The sequence below is a fragment of the Penaeus monodon genome, chromosome 41, assembly GCF_015228065.2.
Source record: "Penaeus monodon isolate SGIC_2016 chromosome 41, NSTDA_Pmon_1, whole genome shotgun sequence".
Classification (NCBI taxonomy): domain Eukaryota; kingdom Metazoa; phylum Arthropoda; class Malacostraca; order Decapoda; family Penaeidae; genus Penaeus; species Penaeus monodon.
Window position 1 is genome coordinate 31,975,224 of NC_051426.1, and position 6,838 is coordinate 31,982,061.

Genomic DNA, 6,838 nt, shown 5'->3' on the forward strand with positions numbered 1-6,838 from the left:
TCTTGATTTCCCTTAATTTCCCCCCCAAGATGAAGATGATAAGCCCTGATAACAGCAACAACAAGGGATAATAACAAGGGACAGTCCCTCGGAGGAATCTCGACCCAGGACCCGACCGAGGCCAAGGTGAGGACCCGCGGCTTCTCAGGTTGCTAGGATAACTTTTATCTTATTCTAATTGTTTTGTGAAATTTTGGGCTGTTGTAGATTTTTGGTTCTGATTTTTTAAAATTTTTATTTAATACTGTGGCGAGGGGATGACATGTTATGTTAGGTTAACAAGTTCTTATCCGAACTGTTGCTCTTACGAAGTATATTTGGCGTGTATTTTTTTTTTTTATATATGGTTTTAGTTCCAAGGCAAAAGATTTTCATGACTCGCAATATTTAGGATTTCGTTTTCTCATCCCAGTTGTAGTTTTCATGTCTACTTCGGCCGCTGTGATGTTTCTGCGGTATTATTTTTCATTTTGCGGTCAAGCGACGAACCTCTGTCTCTAGCATGCCTCTCAAGGCCCTTAGGCTAATGTCTCAGCATTTGTCTTGTCCTTTTTATTCATTTTTTGAATATTTGAACCAGGCAAAGTGATTTTATGTATTTCTTGGAATCTTCAAAATTATTTTGTGTAATTATTGGACATTCAAGATAATTTAGTAAATTATTTATTATATTTTAAATCGTTTTCTCAAGGGGCTCACAAAGGATGATATTTTCTCTTTTAACATGTCATATTTATTAGATGTTTTGAGTTTGTTGGTAATGTATTTTTTTTATCTGGATTTTCTGTGCTTTCTTGGCTCTTAGGCTAAAGTTTCATCTTCCTGTCCTTTTTATTGACAATTTTAGTTGTATTAGTTGTGTTTCTAGCCCAAGATAAGGAAGCTCGTCTACTTAAAAGACACTGTAATGATTTAGGGCGATTCTTAGGTATTCTGCTCTTTAGTATTTTGTTATTGTGGCTTTTTGTTTGTTATTATTTGTGGAATTGATGCTATTTGTTGTCTTTTTATTTTGGTTTGGCCGTAGTTAACGTTTTGGTAGAAGTACAATTAGGGATTTACATGTAGCACAAGGAAAACTACCAGGAAATAATAGTTTGATGAATTTTAGTACATATTCTTTAGTGATATTGAAAATAAAGTCTTTGTGTAAATAAACCAAGTGAGAGATACAGCCTAGCAGTCACTGTGGCATACACACCTACTCTTCTCTGGCAAAAGCCAACAAACCCGTCCACTTATTTTGTGGTTAGGTAGAACTTTGCCTTTTTTGTTGCGAATGGCCAGGGGAATCTACAAACAATAATTACGATAGTCCCATTTTTGGTGAGTGTTCAGAATATACCTGCTCTGGCTTTCATAATGGGACTCCTGAAAATTATATTGTCTACAGTCTGTTCAAATAGACTTGAAACTCTGTGACCTGTGATAGAAAGCCTGCAATCTCAAGACCAATGTAGCAATGGTGCAACAGTGAGTGATCCTCATGATAACTGCCACATGTACTCTGGGAAGATAAAGATCGTCTTGTTATCTTGTTATTCAATAAAAAGCTAGGGAGATTTAACAAGTTCTGTGTAGTCAAAATATACATGAATATTTTATTGGTCTTTGCTGAAGCTTCAGCAGGTGTGGAAGCTGATGCATGGTTGACACTCGTGTGCCTTCTAAACATTTTCACCATTTTTAATCTTCATTTATTTTAAGAGTTCAGTGCTATCCTTTTTTTGTTTGTGACAACATTGTCATTGAAGAAAAAAAATAAGATGTCTGTTAATTCTGAATATTGCTATTAATATACTTGATTTAGTTGATAGAAAAATAATTTGTAAAGGGCTTTCTAGTTTTCCTTTTGTTCTTTTTTTTATATCTAAGAAAATCAGAACGAGAAAATTGAATTTAAAAGGAAATTTTCATATATCAGCCATGGAATATAATTGATATGATGGAATGCAATTGTAATGAATTTTATAGAATCTTATAGAATTCTTGCATGAAGTCATGATGAAACAATTCCAATAGATGCATTTATAACAAAACTGTGAATGTTTCTAATATAAGAAATGCCTTGATAGCTAATTTTTGATAACTGTTGAGTTTACTCTGTACTTTATGCTCGTGTTTAAAACTAGTAGGTTAATGAGTGTGAGTATGATGATGTTAGAAATTTTATAAGTATTTGTATACATGTAAATTTTTAATTTGCAGAAATGCCCATATATACACATGGAACAGAAAATGTATTGTAGTGTTGCCAAAAGCTGTACACTTTTTTTAGGATAAAAATTAACATAATATTACATAGATTCAATGAGAAAATTAGCAAAACAGTGATGGGTGTCTCACCGGTAATTTGGAAGGAACATGGATAGTAGTTGGCTGTCTCATATACGTGTGTTATTGGATTATACTCTGATTGGGTTGCCCACTGCATGTCCCCCATACGTGTTCCAGAGAATGGGAATATGCTGCTATAGCTACCACCTGAAAATTAAGGCGTTTTTCACTTTAAGGTACCTGTCATGGATGGGATAAGGAACGGTCTGTTTAGTATATGGTGAAATATATTTGTAGATATTTTTGGTAATGGGGAAGATTATTAATTCATACACAGTACTCAAAAATGGAAATTCAGAAATTCAGTAAACATGATTACTTTCTAATAGTTGTTATGTTTGAATCCTGTTATTATTAGGGAGCATGTGATATGAATTTAATTTATAGAGGTCGTGATGTTTTGATTTTAACGTATAACAAAGTGACACATAAATCTGAATCATGTTTCTGGAATGTTGTATTTTTATGTACGTGACGAAAATGAAGCCAGGGAGACGTGTTTGGAAGATTTCTGTCCATATGGATATTACAATGAAGATGGGTTACATTTTATGATAGTTATAGCCAAAGGAGCTTTTGGTTGTAGTCTCTGTTTATCTCAGCATTTCCCCCCCCCAAAAAAAAAAAAAAAAAAAAAATTATATTGAGACAGATTTCATATGATTTGATTTCAGTAGTAAATTAAAGGGTTATTTTATAAATGTAGAATTTGTCATAATCTATAATATTACTTATAATTTGTTTTAATCATTGGACTCAATAGTGTATTTGAACAAAGATATTTTAAGATAGATTTTTATGGATTCTTGAATTATAATTATAATTATCAATATCATAATTCTTATTAATTAATTAATTGATTAATTTACTTGTTTATTTGATATTTTTATTTTTTATGATTATTATTTTTTTTCTTCTAATATCGAGTGAAGCATATCATATCTTAATCATGGAAATGAATTCTATCCTTTATATCATTATTCTCTGTTCCTTTGTAAGTATATTGTCAACTAAAATTATTCATCCAAGGGATCAGATTGGACCTGATGGAGTATATACACAAACAAATATATATGTTTCAATATAGAAAATATTTCATAGTAATGCAAGTTCTTTGTATAATCTGTCTTTTTTTTTTTTTCTTTTCTTTTCTTTTCTTTTCTTTTTCTTTTTCCCACTGCCGCACATGGCTAACGTGAGAGGCCACTCACACGGGTGCGTGGCTTGAAGGCCAAGCACACGTGATCGCTTATTTGCAGTGTCACGACGCCTTGCCTTCCCTTCGCAGTGTTATTATCTTTTTTCTGCATGAGCATTTTAGCTTTGCCATTTTCCAAAATCAGTATTTGTTATTCAATATGCTGTATCTAGATGGTAACAAACTGCGTTTCTTACATAGACACCTTATCATCTCTCAAGGTAGTCCATAACTCAGGGCAGTAAAAGTAATAATAAGCAACATTTTGTTTATATATATATATATATATATATATATATATATATATATATATATATATATATATATATATATATATATATATATAATATATTTGTCATGCTGTAATGACGGGTAGGAATAGGATCCTGATCATGGAAATAGTTTACTCTCTGGAGCCAGCACTCTTTCAATAATGACTCATGAATAGTACATTCCACACTTGTTTATCAATAGGAATAATGCAATAGCCCCTTTGTAATGATTAGTGGAAAGTGTATCCCACTAGTTTGCTACCAGTGTAATGTTGTAGGGAGGACGTGTCCCCTGTGTGATGGTACTGCTTTGATTCTTGAGAGAGTTGTGTAGTTAGAGTCATCGTGTAGTTATGCTTTAATACTGTGGGAGTTTGGTAGCTGGAGCACAGAGGACAGATAAGGCAGAGGCGCCCAGGGAGGAGTGCCTCTCCTTTCAAGGGTGAGCAGTGTGAGTCGACTGCTCAGAAATTGTTATGAACAAACTTTGAAACATTTCATTATGGGAAAACATTAAATAATTTGAATGAACACAAATTCATTTGGTCCCATGCTAGTTTTGTGGTGAAGAAACAAAGGGTACTTTATATATGGTTCTATGTGAGAAGAGAGTTATGGTGTTTACAAGACTTTTGTGATAAAAGTTTTGTGATAAGGAAACACAAATGCTGAGTATTCATAAAACATAAAGACATTTGAATATTAATAATAGCAATTACATATGTAGTGATTCAGAATAAGCATTTTCTAATGAACATTTTGAGTATAAATAATACATAATTATACACAAAGACATGAGAATAACAGCATGGGAACTGCTTTGAGCAATAAGGGTTGAATTAGTGTTTTCTAAGGTCACTTCGTCATTGTCACGGGTGTAGACCTGTTGGAGTCGGCTAAGGACAGTGGAGTTACTGTAAGATAAGAAACATGGATTTTCTGGTATGTGAGGCAAAAGAGATCACAAGAACGGGTCACTATATCACTTGTTTATACACAGAGACATCAGAATTATAGCATGGAAATAGCTTGTGAGTCATAAGGATTGAGTTAGCATATTCTAAAGTCACTTAGTCATTGTGATGGGTGTAGAGCTGTTGGAGTCAGTTGAGGACAGTGGAGTTATTGTAAGATAAGAAACATATGGCTTTTCTGGTATATGAGGTGAGAGAGATCACAAAAACAGGTCACTATACGCTTCCTAAAAGCCTTACAGGGTGTCTAATGATTCAAAGTGCTGTGTGCACTCATGACAGGTCATTCCCGTCTTTCAGCTGAAATTCTCATGACAGCATGTTTCCATTACCCAAGCCTTCAGCCAATTTTTTCCCATGACTGCTTGTACATGTCACCCATGCCTCAATTTTTTTTTTCATGAAGTGCTTGTCCTGTCCCCCTTATTGTGGAGGTTAGTTGGGAAAAATTTTGCCAAGGGTTGTGTGGTATCCTGTTGCCCAGTATAGAAGGGTTAAACCTTTAAGCCTTTATTGAATTTTTTATTCAAACATCTATTTAACTTTCTATAACTTAAACCTTTCTTTAACTCCGTGTAGTGGTATTTAAATGTTGAAGGCACACAACGTTGAGCTGATTAGGGCTTTCAAGAATGTTCATGTACAGCATTCACTTTCCTACAGCAGATGCTATATATCACAGTAATCACATTGATGCAGGACTAAATATGATAAAGTACTTAGTAAAACCAGTGGCTATTCATAACCCTTTACAGACAAGTCATAACCATTCATCATGCATACATCATACAATTTTACAGTACTTAAAGATTAGTATGGACTGATAGTGCAGTTTCTTTTATTTTTAGGAAAGTTGCTCCCCTTCTTTGCTCATCTTTTTGTAGTTTGACACGCATTTTTGGGTGGTAGGTACAAGTTTTCATTCGTTTTTTAGAGGGAAGTGCTTACGACTCCTTATTTATTCTGTATATACAAAGAGGGATATATTGCATAGTGCTGGGTTAGTAGATACAATTTCTATTGACATGAGAGGAAATAGTGAAGGAGCGTAATGAGCATCAATGATAGGAAATAACAGGCTTGTGAATCCAAGACTGCAACCATTATTTTTGCCAATTGTTTTGTCTGCCTGTGTATATAATTTTTTCATGTCATTTTATTTGTAACTGTACTTGGTAAATGTTGGGTATAATTATTGTGTATTAATATTTCTGTCAGTGATTTATGTTAATGTTATTTTTTTGTTTATCTTGCTTCTCTACCTTGCTCTCCATTGTTTTGATGTTTAAAATATATTCAATAAACAAAATGTCGCATGTTTTTGTAAGTAGTTCATATATTTATATTGTGGAAAAGGAAGTAGTTGCAGCTAGTTTGCAAATAGTAAGTCTGATCTCTCTCTCTCTCTCTCTCTCTCTCTCTCTCTCTCTCTCTCTCTCTCTCTCTCTTTCTCTTTCTCTTTCTCTTTCTCTTTCTCTCTCTCTCTCTCTCTCTCTCTCTCTCTCATTCACTCTCTTACTCTCACTCTATCTCACTCTCTCTTACTCTCACTCACTCTCACTCTCACTCTCACTCACACACTCACTCACTCACTCACTCACTCCTCGTCCTCTCTCTCTCTCTCTCTGCCTCTCTCTCTTTCCTCTCTCTCTGTCCTCTCTCTCTCTGTCCTCTCTCTCTCTCTCTGTCCTCTTTTCTCTGTCCCCTCTCTCTCTCTCTTCTCTCTCTCTCTCTCCCCTCTTCTCTCTCTCTCTCTTCTCTCTCCTCTCCTCTCTTTTCTCTCCTCTGTCCTCTCTCTCTTCCTCTCTCTCTCTTCCCCTCTCTCTCTCTCTCTTCTCTCTCTCTGTCCTTCTCTCTCTCTGTCCTTCTCTCTCTCTGTCCTTCTCTCTCTCTGTCCTTCTCTCTCTGTCCTTCTCTCTCTGTCCTTCTCCCCCTCTCTTTCTATCCCCTCTCTCTCTCTTGTCCTCTCTCTCTCTCTTTTCCTCTCTCTCTTCTCTCCCCTCTTCCTCTCCTCTCCTCTCTCTCTCTCCTTCTCTCTCTCTCTCTTTCTCTCTTTC

At 35.0% G+C, this 6,838-nt stretch overlaps 1 protein-coding gene across 4 annotated transcripts in view; it reads left to right on the forward strand.

The window, feature by feature from the left end:
* LOC119598651 (mothers against decapentaplegic homolog 4-like) overlaps positions 1 to 6,838 on the forward strand; it is a 45,285-nt gene that overhangs the window by 469 nt on the left and 37,978 nt on the right. For 3 of the 4 annotated variants that reach the window (XM_037948353.1, XM_037948354.1, XM_037948355.1), the window contains exon 1: positions 1 to 126. This exon is cut by the window's left edge and continues 469 nt beyond it. The gene's annotated coding sequence lies outside the window, so the exon portion shown is untranslated. The remainder of the gene's footprint in view (positions 127 to 6,838) is intronic. The other variant, XM_037948356.1, reaches the window with a different exon arrangement.